Source organism: Pipistrellus hanaki, assembly GCF_964339955.1.
Source record: "Pipistrellus hanaki genome assembly, chromosome: 15".
Lineage (NCBI taxonomy): Eukaryota > Metazoa > Chordata > Mammalia > Chiroptera > Vespertilionidae > Pipistrellus > Pipistrellus hanaki.
This window is the reverse complement of record NC_140517.1, coordinates 38,941,943-38,961,124: the sequence shown is the minus strand read 5'-3', so window position 1 is coordinate 38,961,124 and position 19,182 is coordinate 38,941,943. Positions and strand designations below refer to the sequence as shown.

Below are 19,182 nucleotides of genomic sequence, written 5' to 3'. Positions count from 1 at the left end.
CATGGATTGAATTGGAGACCATTATGCTAAGTGAAATAAGGACTTAGCTTTCTTCCCCATCACCAAAACACATATATATTATTCCCATTCTGTCTTGCCAGTAATTTTTTAAAACCCAATATTTTGTGTGGACTTTATTTCTATGTTATGCTAGTCGCATTTAATTCAACTAGCTGTGATTATTTTTAAACTTCTTGAATTGTGGAGTCAAAAATTTTTATCTCTGAAGTACATCAGTATTGGAGAAAATCTTTTAAGTAAGCCTTGGGGAGGAATGTTATAGTCCCATGAACCCACATCTCTATGGCCAATTAATATTTGACAAAAGAGGCAAGAGCATACAATGGAGTAAAGACAGTCTTTTCAATAAATGGTGCTGGAGCCAAAACCGGTTTGACTCAGTGGATAGAGTGTCGGTCTGTGGACTGAAGGGTCCCAGGTTCGACTCCGGTCAAGGGCATGTACCTTGGTTGCAGGCATGTCCCCAATAGGGGATGTGCAGGATGTGGCTGATCAATGTTTCTCTCTCATCGATGTTTCTAACTCTCTATCCCTCTCTCTTCCTCTCTGTGAAAAATCAAAAATATATATTATAAATAAATAAATAAATAAATAATAAAAATAAATAAAAGGAACAAAGAATCTCAAAATTCACATTAAAAAATAAAAATAAAAAAATAAATGGTGCTGGAAAAATTTGACAGATACATGGGAAAAAATGAAATTAGACCACCAACTTATACCATACACAAGAATAAACTCAAAATAGACAAAGGACTTAAATGTAAGTCACAAAGCCATAAAAATCCTAGAAGAAAAGATGGGCAGTAAAACTCACGTAGCACTATTATTGCCAATAAATATCCTAGGGCAAGAGAAACAAAGGAAAAAAATAAACAAATAGGCTACATCAACCCAAAAAGCCTTTGCACAGCAAAGGAAATCATCAAAATTAAAAAGAACTCACTGTGTGGAAGAACATATTTGCCAGTGATACATCTGAAGGTGCCTGCATCTGAATGCAGAAAGAACAAGAGAGTCAGTGACTATCCTTGTGCACCAGAACACACAATGGGTTCAGGTCAGGAACACGGTGGGGATGCAGCAGTGGAGCTGAGGATGTGATACACACTGGTGCATAAGTGTCCAGTCAGGGTCCCACAGAATCTAAAATGTTATGAAGTTAACATTGGGAGACAGAGTTGTCTATTTGTACTGGGAGATGATCTCCTTTTCCTTAAGGGGGACAATGTATTAGTTTATTGTGGCTGCCATAATATATTTCCACAACCTGAATAACGTAAAATAAGAAAAAGTTATTCTCTGACATTCTGGAAGCCAGCAATCCAAATCAAAGTTTGGGCAAGCCCTCATTTTCTCCACAGGCTCTAGGAAAGATTCCATTCCTTTTATCTCCATCTTTGGTGGCTGCCAGCATTCCTTGGCTTATAGCTGCATCACTCCCATTTCTGCCTCCGTCTTCTTGTGGACTTCTCCCCGGCATGTCATCTCATCTTCTGTTTCTTAGAAGGAATATATTATTGGATTTAGGACTCATGAAGGTAACCCAGTATAATCTCATCTCAAAATCTTTAACTTAAACAATTACATTGGCAAAGAACATATTCCCAAATAAGGTCACATTCATAAATTCTAGGAATTAGGATGTGGACATATTTTGTGGGGAGCCCCCACTCAACTTTCTATAGGTATAGTGATTCTGTGGTCCAGTCCATGCTGGGATTTGTGTTGATTCCAGAGCTTCATCCATGGGGGCTCCACTAAACTATGCACCGATGCCCCCTGAGTTTAGGCTTTGCCTGGAGTTTACAGAAGTGGGGAACTTGGAGGGGAGATAGAAATATGCTAGGAGAGAACTTCCAGACATGTACCCAGACATATGCCGCAAAGGCCACCAGCCTAGGTCCACATAGAGTCAAGTTTATAGAAAAAAAAGAGGGCTTTCTAGATCGACATCACTGCACTTTGGTACCTTTGTTTAGATCATGGCTACAAAAATGTCACAAAATATATTTGGGAACAAGCACAAAAATAAAAATAAATAAGCTGGACCTCAGCTTATTATTTTAAAATTTTATGGTTCAAAGGACCTCATTAAGAAAGTGAAAGAAGAGATTCAAAACGGCAATGGAATAAATAGATGCTACACAGATCTATCCCCCAGGACCAAACTGGAATTACAATTAAAATCCTATCTAATAAGAGTAATATGCAAATTAACCACCACTCTGCTACACCCACAAGCCACACCCACAAGCCAAATAGGGAGCAAATATGCAAATAAACCCAACCAAGATTGCTACCGCCACAGAGAGCAGGAGGGAGGCTTGGGTTTCCCTGACAATGGAAAAAGCCAAGCTTTCCTCTTGCAATTGCCAGCCTAGGCCTCTACTCAAGGCTACAAAGTTTCAATCATAGAAGATACTTAAGTCCAAACAGAAATGGTGGCAGCCATGAAGCTGGAAAGAGCAGGAGGCTAGGATTGCCCCCAGCAATGGAGGAAGCCAAGCTTTCCTCTTGCTACAGAGTTTCAATTATAGAAGATATATAAGTCCAAATAGAAATGGCTGCTGCCACAGAGCAAGCAGAAGGCTTGGCTCCACTCCAGGCTACAAAGTTTCAATTATAGAAGATAAATAAACTCCAGATACCAGGGCCTTCACTTGGGTTGCCAGGGGACGTGGCCAGCCTGCAAACCACCACAGGCCTCTCACCCAGGCCACCCCACACCCCAAGGGAACCCCCACCCTGATCCGGGACACCCTTCAGAGCAAAACAGCTGCCCCCACCCATGCACTAGGCCTCTATCCTATCTAATAAAAGAGTAATATGCAGATTGACCATCACTCCAACACACAAGATGGCTGCTCCCATGTGGTCAAAGGTCCTGCCCCCATGCGGACACAAGATGGCAAACAGGGGAGGGCAGTTGGGAGGGACCAGGCCTTCAGGGAGGGCAGTTAGGGGTGACCAGGCTGGCAGAAGAGTGGTTAGGGGTGATCAGGCTGGCAGGAAGAAGCGGTTAGGGACAATCAGGAAGGCAAGCGGGCAAGCAGTTGGGAGCCAGCAGTCCTGGATTGTGAGAGAGATGTCCAACTGCATATTTAGGCCCAATCCTACTGGGTTTGGGCCTAAATGGGCAGTCAAACATCCCTTGAAGGGTCCCAGATTGAAGAAGGTGAAGGCTGGGCTGAGGGACACCTTCCCCCCCATATACAAATTTCATGTAAAAAAAAAAATAAAAACATACTGAATAATCAATTGAAGATTAGTGGGAGAGAACCCTGATAACCGAGGATGGAAAGTGGAAACTGCACAGAGACTGGTAGAAAGAGCTGAGGCATAAAAGCGCTGGTCCAGCTCCCACAGAAAGAAGCTGAATTTCCAGAGAAATAGCTCAGCTTTGTGGTGGTTACCACTGAGAACTCTGGGGTCTAAAGCCCAAGCTGGGTACAGAGAACTGTGCGCGAGAAAAGGCAGCCGCCCGACTTCACTACTGGCTTACTCCCTGCACGCGGAGAGGGCGGACAGCTAATGCACAGCAGCTAGCTTTCTTGTTCAGGAGGAAAACAGAACCACCCTATTGCTCTCATAGACAGCCCCAGACAGGGAGAGGCCAGACTGTCAGGCAGTGGGTAGAGATTTCTCGGAGGTGTATGAAGCTAGCGGCCATTACTGCGGGACTCAGAAACCAGACCCTCGTAGGGAGGGGCTGAATAAAGCTTGTGTGCACCACCCGAGACTCTGCCCCATCCAAGCGGAGCACAGAAGCCCTTCCAGTGGCTAGCTTTCTCATTCACTGCGAATAGGACTCTCCTAGGGAGTGACAGACAGGAATCCAAAGCTTGTCTGTACCTAAACCAAAGAGGTGTAAGTGCCTGCAACCAATTGTGCGAGATTCAACAAAGCTTGTCTGTGCCACCCCGAGACTCTGCCCCATTCAAGCGGAATACACAAACCCTCCTAGCTGAGACACTTCGGGTCTTCATAGCCAATTGGCTTGGAGATCAACGCTTCCCATGATACCAACAACAAGCAAGGCTTAACAACAAGACTGCACACCCATCCCACAAAGGGCTACACCAAGACTGTCCACCTCAGGTCACTGGGAGGCTGACTCACTGAACCATATAGGACACCTTAGCACACAAAGCCACCCTACCAACTCAGGGAAGCTGTGAAAATGCTGAGACAAGGAAACAGATCACAAAGAAATGGAGGACAAGAAGTGACTGAATATAGAGTTCAAAACCACGCTTGTAAGGTTTTTCAAGAATTTCCTAGAAAAGGAAATAAATAAACTAGACCTATGAGGATATGAAAAGGGATCAACCAGAAATAAAGAATACATTGTCTGAAATAAAAAATATTATACAGAGTCCTAAAAACAGAATGGAAGATCGCAAGAATCAAGTCAAAGATTTGGAACTCAAAGAGCCAGAAGACACTCCTCCACAGAAGCAAGAAGATAAGAGAATCCAGAAAGTTGAAGACAGTGTAAGAAACCTCTGGGACAATTTCAAACGAACCAACATCAGAATTATGGGGGTCCCAGAAGAAGAAAGAGAGCAAGATACCGAAAACATACTGGAAGAAATAGTGACAGAAAACTTCCCCCACCTGGAGAAAGAAATAGACTCACAAGTCCAGGAAGTGCACAGAACCCCAAACAAAAGGAATCCAAAGAAGACCACACCAAGACACCTCATAATTAAAATCCCAAGAGCAAAAGACAAAAAAAAAAAAAAAAAAAAAAAAAGATTATTAAAAGCTGCAAGAGCAAAGCAGGTAGTTACCTATAAAGGAGCACCCATATGATTGTCAGCTGATTTCTCAACAGAAACCATGCAGGCCAGATGGGAATGGCAAGAAATATTCAAGGTGATAAATAGCAAAAACCTACAGCCAAAAATACTCTACCCAGCACAGCTATTACTCAGAATCGAAGACCAGATAAGGAGCTTCACAAATAAAAAAAAAGCTAAAGGAGTTTATCACCGCCAAACCAGAATTATATAAATTGCTGAAAGGGGTTCTTTAGGAAGAGGAAGAAGATATAGATAAAAATTATGATCAACAAATACGTAACTATCAACAAGTGAAACTAAAAGTCAAGGGAATTAAAAAACCTGATGAACAATATTAACTGGTAAATATAATAGAATCAGAGGTATGGAAGGGGAGTGGACTGACTATTCTCGGGGAAAGGGGAATGGGGGGTGCCAGAAGAGCCTGAACAAAAACTGTGCACCTATGATGAGGACAATGGGGGGTGGGGAGAGGGCAGAGGGTGGGGTGGGAATCTGGTGGAGGGGAGCAATGGAGGGGGGGAAGTGAGGAATATGTAATAATATGAACAATAAAGATTTATTTTAAAAAATAAATAAATAAAAAGAAAAATAAATAAATAAAGCCCAAGCTGGGCCCACCAGCACCGAGCACCAGAGCTGAGAAAGGTATCCAGATAAACATCTCTACAAGAGAAAGATGGCTAGAAATGCAGGCACGCTCTTAAGGGGACAAAAATTCATGTGCAGCTATTCACTTTGGGCTCTGTCAGAGGGAGGGCAAAATGTTCTTGAACTTTGTGAGCAGAAGCTAGGTTTGGGGGCTCTGGAGTTAGAGCTCGGAGGGCAGATACCCTGGTTTCCTGTGCTGAGTCATTCCCTCACACTGCAGAGGACATCTTTCTCAGGCAAAACAATGCTATCCTGGCAGTTTGGGCCAGGGAGGAAAACAGTTACCCCACACTATGGAAAATCCCTTACTCTACCCTGTGGAGTTTCTGAGGCCATTGGGAGACTTAGAATAACAAATGGCCTCCAAGCATAAGCAATTGCCCCTTCCTGTTAGGAAACCTCTTGTCCCACTTATGGACAATTGCCTGAAGCTACTCAAGATAGGATCCAATCAGTCTGCAGGCATAGGCAGGGTTTGCTGTGTAGAGTAATCTTGACTGTAGGTTCTTGCCATTCCCTCTGGCCTGTATACTTCTGTTGAGAAATCGCAAGAGAAAAATAGTTACCTATAAGAGAGTACCCATATGACTGTCAGCTGATTTCTCAACAGAATATACAGGCCAGAGGGAATGGCAAGAAATATTCAAAGTGATGAGTAGCAAGAACTTAAGTCAAGATTTCTCTACCCAGCAAACTATCATAAAGGAAATCATCACTAGAGGCCTGATGCATGAAATTTGTGCCCGGGGGCCAGGGGTGTCCCTCAGCCCAGCCTACACCCTCTCCAATATGGGACCCCTCGAGGGATCAGGCCTAAACAGGCAGTCAGACATCCCTCTCACAATCCAGGACTTCTGGCTCCCAACTGCTCACCTGCCTGCCTTCCTGATTGCCCCTAACCACTTCTGCCTGCCAGCCTGATTGATGCTTTACTGCCTTCCCCTGCAGGCCTGGTCACCCCTAACTGCCCTTCCCTGCTGGCCTGATCTCCCACAACTGCCCTCCTTTGCAGGCCTGGTCCCTCCCAACTACCCTCTCCTGCTGGCCATCTTGTGGTGGTCATCTTATGTCCACATGGGGGCAGTCATCTTTGACCACATGAGGGCAGCCATCTTATGTGTTGGAGTGACGGTCTAGGCGGGGCTGACTATCGCTTCTTCTGTGCCCTTCCTTGTTTCACTGTCTTAAGTGTGTTTTTGTATGGCCAATAAAATCTTGTCTGCTTTGCTACATTATGTCTATTGATTGAAGTCTTTATTTCTTTCTTTTTTTGAACAATTTATTTTTTTTTTACTGTCTTAAATAGTTTTTTTTTCCTTTTATTTTATTTGTTTTTATTTATTTAATAAATATTTATTGTTCAGATTATTATAGTTGTTCCTCTCCCCTCCCCCCCATAGCTCCCCTCCACCTGGTTCCAATCCCACCCTCTTCCCTTACCGCCCCCCCCCCACTGTCATCCATAGATGTACGATTTTTGTCCAAACTCTTCCCACACCCCCACACCCCTTTCCCCTGAGAGTTGTCAGTCCACTCCCTTTCTATGCCTCTGATTCTATTATATTCACTAGTTTATTCTGTACATCAGTCTATTAATTCACTTGATTTTTAGATTCACTTGATAGATATGTATTTATTGTTCATAATTTTTATCTTTATCTTTTTCTTCTTCTTCCACTTCTTAAAGAATACCTTTCAGCATTTCATATAATACTGTTTTGGTGATGATGAACTCCTTTAGCTTTTTCTTATAAGTGAAGCTCTTTAACTGACCTTCAATTCTGAATGTCAGCTTGTCTGGGTAGAGTACTCTTGGTTGTAGGTTCTTGCTAGTCATCACTTTGACTACTTCTTGCCATTCCCATCTGACCTACATAGTTACTATTGCAAAATCAGCTGACAATCATATGGGTGCTCCCTTGTAGGTAATTAACTATTTTTCTCTTGCTGCTTTTATATTATCTCTTTGTCTTTTGCGCTCGGCATTTTAATTATGATGTGTCCTGGTGTAGTCCTCTTTGGATTCTTTTTGTATGGGGTTCTGTGAATCAGGTGGGGGAAGTTTTTACTCATTATTTCTTCAAATACGTTTTCAGTATCTTGCTCTCTCTCTTCTTCTGGAACCCCCATAATTCTGATGTTGGAATGCTTGAAGTTGTCTCAGAGGCTCTTACACTATCTTCAAATTTTTGGATTCCTTTTTCTTTTTCTTTTTTTAAGAACATTTGTGGGAAGTGTTTTTTTTAATATATTTTATTGATTTTTAACAGAGAGGAAGGGAGAGAGATAGAGAGCTAGAAACATCGATGAGAGAGAAACATCGGCCAGCTGCCTCTTGCACACCCCCTACCGGGGATGTGACCGCAACCAATGTACATTCCCTTGACCGGAATCGAACCTGGGACCCTTCAGTCCGCAGACCGACGCTCTACCACTGAGCCAAACCGGCTTCGGTGGATTCCTTTTTCTTTTAGCTTTTCCAGTTGAGTGATTTTTGCTTCTTTGCATTTCAATTCTTTGACTTGATTCTTGCATTCCTCTAGTTTGCTTTTGGGTATCCATATAATATTTTTTATTTCAGTCAGTGTATGTTTAATTTCTAGTTGTTCCTCATCTCTCTAATATCCTTCAGGGTCTCACTAAATTTATCGGCCTTTTCCAGAAAATTCTTGAAAAACCTTATAACCATGATTTTGAATTATATCTCCAATTGTTTGTTTTCCTCCATTTCTTTCCTTTGTGATATGTTTCTTTATCTCTGCTTTTTCGCTGATTTCCTGAGTTGGTAGGGTAGCTTTGTGTGCTAGGTGTCCTATATGGGCCAGTGGCTCAGCCTCCCCAGTTACCTGAGGTGGACACTCTTGGTGCACCCTTTTGTGGACAGTGTGTACAGCCTTGTTGTAGTTAAGTCTTCATTGTTGTTGGTATCAGTGGGAGGAGTTGACCTCCAGGCCAATTGGCTATGGGGATCAGCTATGTCTACGCCAGGAGACAGCCTTATTCTACTAGACTTACAAAATTGCAAAAGACTCTGTGCTCAGCTTGGATGGGATGGAGTTTCAGGGTGGAGCTTACAGCCTTGGCTTCCCATCAGCCCCGCCCTATGAGGTTCCTAGGTCTCAGTGTCCCTCAGTGTCCCTCGGTACTCACTGCAAGTACCTCTGAGAGAAAGGCTCCCTCTAGTTTTGCCCACTTCCAGAGAGTCTAGTCTCTCCCCCAATGAATCTGGATTCCCAGAACTGGGGGTTCAGTACAATCGGAACTGTGGTTCAGTGCAGTCTGGAGCTTCTGTCTCCTTCCTGCTAGGGCAATCCAGCAGCATAGTCAACAGTCCATCCTCTGTGCTCATTCACATTTGTGCTTCCAGAACTCTGCCTTTCACCGCTCCCCTGAGTTTCTTACAGTCCAGATTCCCCCAATATGAGCCTGGGTCCCGAGGGTCTCACCTGGAACTGGGGTTCAGTGCTATCAAAACTAGGGTTCAGCGCAGTTCAGAGCTTTTATCTCTTTCCCGCTAGAGAACGCCAGCCAGGCACTCAGCCGCCCCATCCTCTCCAGCTCCATCCTCTCTGTACACGCACACGCCCATGTCTCCGTACCTCAGGCTTTTACAGCTCCTCTGATTTTCCTTGTGGTTTTCTCTTTCCTTTTAGTTGTAGAATTTCCAGTCAGTCAGCTTTCCTGTGGTTCTTGATGATGTCCGTTTTATCTTTCAGTTGTATTTTTGAAATTGTTGTGCGAGGCTGCAGTTTAGGTGTTTACCTATGCCACCATCTTGGTTTCTCTTTTCAAAATCTTTCTTTCAAGAAGACAAGAACCAAGATCTCATCATCTCACCAGTAACATAGGGACATCCACATTTATGCCTATTCAGGAATCTGCTACATCTATGAGGCTTTTATGGCTCCACTAGTCTGGGCCATGCTAGACGTACCTTCCAGAGTAAAGGACACGTTACTGCACTTGTACCTCCATCTAATCCAAGTTAGAAGGATGAAAATGATTTTTGAAGCCTCTGGTGGGACATAATAAGAAAATTACACGCAGACTCCTAGGGTTTGGAGTAAGGCCATGTTTTCTACAGCAATAGAACAACATTCCTGACCTACCTCTAGGTTTCAGAAGACATGGAGTATCTGAATGGAAAAGTAACATGTCCAGGTAGCCAGAACTCCTCATCATGAGCTGGGTTCTATCACATCCACCAACATACTAGTAAGGTCAGGTGGGGAGAACAGCATTCATAACAAGTAGACAAGGACAAGTGTCCTAGACCAGTGGTCAGCAAACTCATCAGTCAACAGAGCCAAATATCAATAGTACAATGATTGAAATTTCTTTTGAGAGTCAAATTTTTTAAACTTAAACTTCTTCTAACACCACTTCTTTAAAATAGACTTGCCCAGGCCATGGTATTTTGTGAAAAAGCCACACTCAAGGGGCAAAGAGCCTCTTGTGGCTCACTAACTGCAGTTTTCTGACCACTGTCCTAGACAATTGACACCTACCACTCCAGCACTGTGACCCGACACACATCTTCATTCACTCTGATGAGTCAACAAAGAAGAAAAAGAAGGTACATACTGCAAATAATTCTTTACTTCAATCCTGGCATACCTACAATTACCCACCTGTCCAAATTGCTATTCAGCTTTATTCACTCACATACAAATCCTCAGCTAGCTTGATACTGGAATAAAGGAGGACTTTGAAAAGAGGGCAATATTTTGCTTTTCTGCAGTGCACCCAAGAGATGTTGAAATTTCTAACTCCAGATGACACTTAAAAGCAAGCTGTACACATCAACCTGGTCACAAGTAGACACTGTAAAACCTTGGCACTCACTCTGCTTGCTATATATTTGTTCCCTGCTCTTCATTCACCACCTTCCCCTAAACTGCTATCCTAATCTCTTTTCTAGTCTGGCTATCTCACACTCAAACTCCCTTCTTGATTCAAGTCACCAAATACCCTCAGCTCATGTCTTCTGTGTCCATGGTATCCTCATTCCTCCAATCCCTTATCACACTCCATCCTCACAGATCCCCCACAGCATATTCATCTCTTTCTCCCACTTGGCTTCTTTCCTATGCCCCCTGTTGTCCTATACATGGGTGGGGGGGGCGCTCCCTCTTGTCCCTAATGCCAGGGCACTGATGTGACTTTTAAAGTCCTTATCCTTTCCTTCATTCTCTATATTGCAACCCTAAACCCATCTCTGTCTGGAAGAACAGTACTCTGGACTTCATCAAAGCAATTCCAAGAGATTAAAATTGGAGAGTACCGTAAGTGGATGCTACACAGACATGCTCCCCAAAACAAACTGGTATTAAAACTGAAATAGAGAAAAACTTTCTGAATACTCAACAGAAAACTTACAGGAGAGAACCCTTACACCTAAGGACCAAAAGTGGAGACTGCAGAGAGACTGGTAGGGATGACGAAGGTGCAAAAGGGCTGGCCAGATGCCCATACATAGCACCTGAGTCCCAGAAAGGTATCTCAGCTTAAGGGAGCACTGGGACAGCGTGAAATATAACAATATTAGAATAGCCCTGACTGGTTTGGCTCAGTGGATAGAGCTTCAGCCTGCAGACTAAAAACTCCCAGGTTCAATTCCGGACAAAAGCATGTACCTTGGTTGCAGGCCTATCCACAAAGGGAGGTGTGCAGGAGGCAGCTGGTCGTTGTTTCTCTCTCATCTATGTTTTTGGCTCTCTGTTCCTCTCCCTTCCACTCTGTAAAAAATAAGTAAAATATATATATATATTTTTTAAAAAGAATAGCACTTGTGCCAAAACTAGTTTGGCCCAGTGGATAGAGCATTGGCCTTCAGACTGAAAGGTCCCAGGTTTGATTCCAGTCAAGGGCATGTACCTTGGTTGCGGGCACATCCTCAGTAGGGGGTGTGAAAGAGGCAGCTGATTGATGATTCTCTCTCATCGATGTTTCTAACTCTCTATCCCTCTGTAAAAAATCAATAAAAATATATTTTTTTAAAAAAAGAAAAAGAATAGCACTTGTACCAGAAGAGGCAGAAAGGAAGAAAGGCATAGAGAAGGTGTTTGAAGAGATAATGGCAGAAAACTTCCCTAACCTGGTACTACAAGTTCAAGAGGCACATAGAACCTCAAATAAGAAGAACCCAAGCAGACCCATGCCCAGACACATTATAATTAAAATGCCAAAAATTAAAGGCAAAGAGAGAATCTTAAAGGCAGGAAAAAATAAATAAATAATAAATAAAACTTTTACCTACAAAGGAGTTCCCATAAGGCTGACACCTAATTTCTCATCACTAACTCTATAGGCCAGAAGGGAATGGAATAAATTACTTAAGGTAATGGAAAGCAAGAATCTGAGACCAAGATTACTATATCCAGCAAGGGTATCATTCAAAATAGATGGTCAAAAAGGAACATATCTCTCCCTCTCTCTCTCTCTCTCTCTCTCTCTCTCTCTCTCACACACACACACACACACACACACACACACAAAAAAAAAAAAAAGGCTAAAGTAATACATCACCACCAAGCCAGAATTACAAAAAAAAAAAAAAATGCTAAAGTGACTGCTAAAGTAATGAAAAGAAGAAACAGAGAGAGAAATCCAATAAATAAGTACCTATCAGAAATAACCCTAAATGTAAATGGACTAAATGCTCTAATCAAAAGGCGTAGGGTAGCAATGTAGATACAAACACATGACCCAACTATATGCTGTCTTCAAGAGACTCACCTCAGAAGAAAAGATTCACACAGGATGAGAGGGAAGAGATGGAAAAAAAATTTTCCGTGCAAATGGAAAAGAAAAGAAAAAAAGCTGGAGTAGCAATACTCATATCTGATCAAACAGACTTCAAAATAAAGGCCATCACAACAGACAACAAAGGCCACAACATAATATACTAAAGGGGCCAATCCAACAAGAGGATATAATCCTGATAAACATATATACACCCAACATAGGAGCACCTAAATATAAAAAAATAAAATAAAAACTTCTAGAAGGTTTTAACAGAGAGATCTACAACAATACAGTCATAGTAGGGGACTTTAACACCCCTCTGACTGCACTAGATTGACCTTCCAGACAAAAAATTAACAAAGAAACAGAAACTCTAAAGGACACACTGGATCAGATGGATTTAATTGACATTTGTAGAACATTTCACCCCAATGCAGCAGAATACAACAGTCCAGGTCTAGACGGCTTCACAAGGGAGTTTTACCAAACATTCAAAGAAAAACTAACACCTAGACTACTCAAACTATTTCAGAAAATCCAAAAGGAAGAAACACTTCCAAACTCTTTTTATGAGGCCAGCATTATCTTAATTCCAAAACCAGATAAAGACACTACAAAGAAAGGAAATTACACGGGACCGGTTTTGGCTCAGTGGATAGAGCGTCAGCCTGCGAACTGAAAGGTCCCAGGTTCGATCTGGTCAAGGGCATGTACCTTGGTTGCAGGCACATCCCCAGTGGGGGATGTGCAAGAGGCAGCTGGTCGGTGTTTCTCTCTCATCGACGTTTCTAACTCTGTCCCTCTCAATTCCTCTCTGTGTAAAATCAATAAAATATATTTTAAAAAGAAGAAGAAGAAGAAGAAGAAGAAGAAGAAGAAGAAGAAGAAGAAGAAGAAGAAGAAGAAGAAGGGGAATTACAGGTCAATATCCCTGGTGAACATAGATGCTAAAATCCTCAACAAAATATTCGCAAATCACATCCAGCAATATATTTAAAATATCATACACCATGATATAGTGGGATTTATTCCAGAGATGCAAGGCTGGTACAATATTTGCAAGTCAAATAAACATGATACATCACATAAATAAATTGAAAGGCAAAAAATCACATGATTATATCAATAGAGGCAGAAAAAGCATTTGACAAAATCCAACACCCATTTTTTACAAAAACTCTCAGCAAAGTGAGACTAGAAGGAGCATATCTCAACACGGATAAATGCCATTTATGACAAACCTATAGCCAACATCACACTCAATGGGCAAAAACTAAAACCATTTTCCCTAAGAACAGGAACAAGATAGGGATGCCCACTCTCACCACTCCTGTTTAACACAGTACTGGAAGTGGCAGCCATAGTGGTCAAACAAGAAGAAGAAATAAAAGGCATCCAAATTGGAAAAGAAGACATAAAACTGTCATTATTCACAGATGATATGAATAAGTACATTGAAAACCCCAAAGACTCCATCAAAAAACTACTAGACTTAATAAACGAATTTAGCAATGTAGCAGGATACAAAATTAACACAGAGAAATTTATGGCTTTTTTTATATACCAATAATGAACTCACAGAAATAGAAACTTTAAAAAAAAAATCCCATTTACCGTTGCAACAAAAAATTAAGGCACCTAGGAATAAATTTAAAAAAGGAGGTAAAGGACCTATACTCAGAAAATTACAGAAGGCTGAAAAAATAGATAGAGGAAGACATAAACAAATGAATAAAGGACTTAAATGTAAGACAGGAAACCATAAAAATCTTAAAGAATCTATAGGTAGCAAAATATCAGATATATGTCATAGCAATATCTTTACTGATACAGCTCCTAAGGCAGTGGAAACTAAGGAGAAAATAAACAAATGGGACTATATCAAAATAAAAGGCTTATACACAGCAAAAGAAACCATGAACAAAACAATAAGAAAGCCCACTGCATGAGAGAACATATTTGCCAGTGCTATCTCAGATAAGGGTTTAATCTCCAAAGTTTACAGAAAACTCATACAACTTAACAAAAGGAAGATAAACAATCCAATCAAAAAATGTGCAAAAGACCTAATAGATACTTCTTGAAAGAGGACATACAGAAGGACAAGAGACATATAAAAACATGCTCAAAGTCACTAACCATCCAAAAGATGCAAATCAAAATGACAATGCAGTACCACCTCACACCTGTCAGAATGGCTATCATTAACAAATCAACAAACGACAAGTGATGGCAAGGATGCGGAGAAAAAGGAATCCTCTTGCACTGTTAGTGGGAATACATACTGGCGCAGCCACTGTGGAAAACAGTATAAAGTTCACTCAAAAAATTAAAGATGGAGCTCCCATTTGACCCAGTAATCCCACTTCTAGGAACATATCCCAAGAAATCAGAAACACCAATCAGAAAGGATATATCCAGCCCTATAGTCATAGCAGCACAATTTACAATAGCTAAGATTTGGAAACAGCCTAAGTGCCCATCAGCAGATGAGTGGATTAAAAACTGTGGTACATCTACACAATGGAATACTACACCGCTGTAAGAAAAAGAAGGACCTCTTACCATTTGCAACAGCGTGGATGGGCCTGGAGAGTATCATGCTAAGTGAAATAAGCCAGTCAGAGAATGATAAATATCACATGATCTCACTCATTTGTGGAATATAATGAACAACATAAACTGATGACCCAAAATAGACCCAGAGGGGAAAAAATATATATTATATAATATAATAGAAGTAATTCTATTATTTGCAAATTTTTTAATATTTCCTACAACTTTTGTGATATTATACTATGTCAGTACGGTTTGGACAATATTATTATATTTAAAATCTTTTTTATTGAAATATTAATTTTTATTACATGCAATATTATTATATTTAAAATTGTTTTTCTTAAAATATTAATGTTTATTACATGTGACATTAATATACTTAAAATCTTTTTTATTGCCCTAACCAATTTGGCTTAGTGGATAGAGAGTTGGCCTGAGGACTAAAGGATCCCAGGTTCAATTCTGGCCAAGGGCATATGCCTGGGTTGTGGCTTGATCCCCCTCAGTAGGGGATATGCAGGAAGCAGCCAATCAATGATTCTCATCATTGATATTTCTCTCTCTCTATCCCTCTCCCTTCCTCTCTAAAATCAATAGAAATATATTTTTCCAAAAAAAAATCATTTTTCTTGAAATAAAAATTTTAAAAAGCAATTTCGGTTGCTACCATCTCAAATGGTAGGTCCACACCCCACTCAGGGTCCTCATCTTCATCCTTAAGCCCCTCTTCCCAAAGCCTACTTCCATGGCACCAATTGATCCACTTAATCCCAAATCTATCCAACATCCCAAACCCCTCCCAGGCTTTACGGTTCAACATAGGAGCTCATCCCTCCATGTCTTTACCTGCTGCAAATCTCAGGTTTCAACTATCCAAATCCTCTATGATTCAACCCAGTGTTCACTAGCTATCATGAGCAAAAAGCAAGACAGCCTATATGGTAGAAGCTATTTCTCATATTCTGAGTCCTATTTTTGCCATCTGTTTCATAGGCACATCAAGTTTGTGAATAAACAAAGAAACCACGTACTTGAGAACACAAATATCAGCCCTGAGGTGGAAACCCAGGTGAGCACTGGGGAGTGAGCCTGCAGTGGGGCCGTGGGGAAGCTGACAGCAGCTAGGATCCTTACTCCACTGGAGAGTGATGGCTGATAGCTTTTTAAGGGATCGTTACAATAAACAGGCTGTCAGGGTTATGACAATAGCTTTTAACATCTGGGTGATCCAGTTCATCAAAGTGAAGTGAAAGTGTACACGGAATTACAACACTGTTGGCCGTTAGTGCTGCTTCAGTGCTGCTCTTCCCAGGCTCTGCAGATTCAGCAGGCTTCAGCTTGTGGGGTCAAAGTATGGCACTTTAGGGACCCTTATTTAACCCACCATTAAAACAATTTCCAAATGGTCAATCTTCCTAAATAAGCTATGCTGGTCCTGTACTTGAACTGCTCTATGCTCCCCGGCATTGTTTGTTTCGGGGGTTCTCACTGCCTCTCACTCACTTCCGCATTTGCAACTTTTAGCCATCATGGCGCCCGGACCCACTCGAAGAAAATTATCTTGGCCGCTTTTGACGGAAGTGTGGAACGGAAGTAGTTCTCATTGGCCAAGGCTTGGTTGTAAGTGGTTCTCATTGGCCAAGGCTTCCTTTGGAGGGCGGGACAATAGACTCATACAATTTGATCATATTTGTCATTGAATCTTCAAGGACCAGGCCATGGAACTTGCTACTACTCTCGCCAGGCGCATAGAGGAAGCTGTGGCTACTATTCTCGCCAGGCACTTAGAAGAAGATGAGGCCCGGCGCATACAGGAAGGCGTGACTGCTACTTCTGCTGCCCTCTCTAGGTACCTATGGTCTTTGGTAAGAGCTGAATTAATAACCAGAGGAAGGCAGCAAGTCGTGAGCATCTTAGACCCATGGGCACCAGATGTCATTGAGATTATTCTGAGATTTGTGCTTTGCAAGATAATGTCAGCTGTATCAAACCCATAGGTCGTGAAATTTTTAGGAAACATCATATTTCTTTAGAAGATAGAACTTTGCCAACCAGAAAAAGTAATTGTGCCTTAATTTCTGTTTGTGAATCCTGCTTGTGTCTACACTATCCTTGTGAATTCTTAAAAGATAACCTGACATTATTTTTTGAGCCTTTGTGGAACATTACCAGAGGAGACTGCTGCTTCATAACTAAATATAATTCCCATAATGCTACAATAATCACCGTAGAAAGACAACAAATTCTTGTCTTGGCTGCCTGGACCAATTCCTCAACTGCAGTTACAAAAACAACTGGTGTGAAATTTTCATTCTGGACTACGTTTTCATCTTCATATTAACCCCACCTTAAGGCTGAGAGGATAATGATTACCCAACAAGAATGTGGTCTCAGGGCTGGTACTGTGGTGACTTTCTTCTCATTTTGAGGTGAGTCTCTGGCGTGGGCTCTGAGCTGGGGAGGGGTCCCCATCTGGAGGGAAACTATGAGGAGCCAGGAGGACATCTCCATGAGGCAGAAAGGTTTAGGGGAGGTTTTAGAACTGAAATTCTAAAGTGGAATCCTGAGGAGACTTTGAAAACATTTTGCCTTAGCATGAAGAACAGGAGAGGGCGCTGTAAGTACAGATCACAAAGGCTGATCTAGGTCATTTCCGGATTTGAGGGGAGGATTCAACAAAATGGCAGCCTAGCGGAAATCAATGCAGTGAATCAGCCCTAGCGAGCAGCCTTTGGGGCAGGAAGTCTTCAAGGCCTTGCTGGCCTTGCTCAGGGTTAGAGCCTCTGCCCAATGTACCCAAAGGGTTGTGGGTTTGATTCCTGGTCAAGGATTTATTCCTGCCCCTGGTTGGGTGTGAGTGGGAAGGCAACCAGTCAATGTGTCTCTCTCACATCAATGTTTCTATCTATCTATCTCCCTCCTTCCCTTCCATTGTCTCAGAAACAGTAATGAAAGAAATATCCTTAGGTGAGGATTAACCAAAAAAGGGGGGAGGGGGGCGCGGGGGGCAAATTATGGTAGAGACAGAGGGAAGATGAAGCTCCATGCTACAGAGGATCCCTCAGAAGTTTAAAGACAGACCTTGGTTGGGGAAGGGTGTGGACTTGAACAAGCCCCTGTGCTACCCTAAAGGGGCCTGTTAGTCCTACAGTTTAAACAGTGTGGGATATGATTGAGGCTTCTGTTTGTATTTAGAAATAAAAATGTGGACAAGCAGTCCCAACCCCTGAAAGATAATTCCTTAGCTCGAGATTTACTACCCTTCTCCAGAGTAGTGGCCCTTTCCTCATCCTCTTCCCTCCTTTCTTCTTGTCCTCTCCCCCGCTTTTCCGTATTCCTCTGGGCTCTGCCCATCTTGGGCCTCCACACCACCCCCCTCCCACCTCTCCATTTTTTAAATTTTGGGGGGCTCTCAATACTCCAGGTCTCCCTGATCCTCTATCCCCCTCCACCACACCCCTCCTTCTGCATGTTTTCTACATTCTTCTGCCTTCTCCAAGGTCTTCCCACCCTCCAACCTTCACCCTGCCCCCTTACCTCTTCCAGGTTCCTTTTCAGCCTCCATACGGGCCTCAGTTAGTTTCACTTACAGATCTTTGCATCTTGAAAGCGGGGCTGAAGGACATCTTGAAGCTTGGAGGTTTTACACAACCAGAGATGCCACAACTATCCAACATGCGACGGCGCACCTCTCAGTCTTGTGGCTCTGGAAACTACGACTTTCTTGTCCTCACCCCACACTTCCTTAACTGCCCTTCTCTCCCCTCCTCCCCCACCCATCCCCTCCACTCCACCCCCCAACCCCCCACGATTAGCAACGTACTTCTGCGCAATACCCTTGTTTCCGCACAACTCCCTTCCTGTTTTGAATTGAATCAGCCCAGCGAGCTGTGTGTGGGAGGCAACATCCTCAACTTAGAACTTTCTGTCTCCACAGAGCCCTGATATCATTTTCTCATTCCTGCTCACTCTGGATTTCTAGCCTCAGCTGCAACTGAATCTTCCTCTTCACCTTATTCCCTATCCCCTTGTCCCCTGTCAGCCTGTTCAATGAGCCTTACTCCTCAACCTGCCAGGTCCTGTGCCCCTGAAATTTGTGCCTCTGGGTCCCTTCGTGTAATTCAACACATACAGACATATTCAGACACAAATACAGTTACATATACATAAAAATAATCACACATACACATGTGTACACAGACACACATATACACAGACATATAGACACAGACAATGTTATACATACATACATATAATTATGGTAGGCACTTAGACAGACATGAGCAGAACAAGGACAATAGGTCAGGTATGGAAGGTCACCAGGGAAGAAATCCCTGAGTCCCTAGCAATAAGAAAAACTGGGAAAACAACGAACTTGCCCCCAGGATAACTTTTC

The 19,182-nt window shown here is 42.3% G+C and overlaps 1 long non-coding RNA gene across 1 annotated transcript; it reads right to left on the bottom strand.

Moving 5' to 3' along the window:
• Nucleotides 1-601: 601 nt before the first annotated feature.
• LOC311633082 lies at nucleotides 602-18,548 on the bottom strand. Its single transcript, XR_014796896.1, has 2 exons — nucleotides 18,324-18,548; nucleotides 602-1,523 (listed from the first exon to the last, which is right to left on the bottom strand). It is a non-coding gene; the product is annotated as an uncharacterized lncRNA (long non-coding RNA).
• Nucleotides 18,549-19,182: the final 634 nt, after the last annotated feature.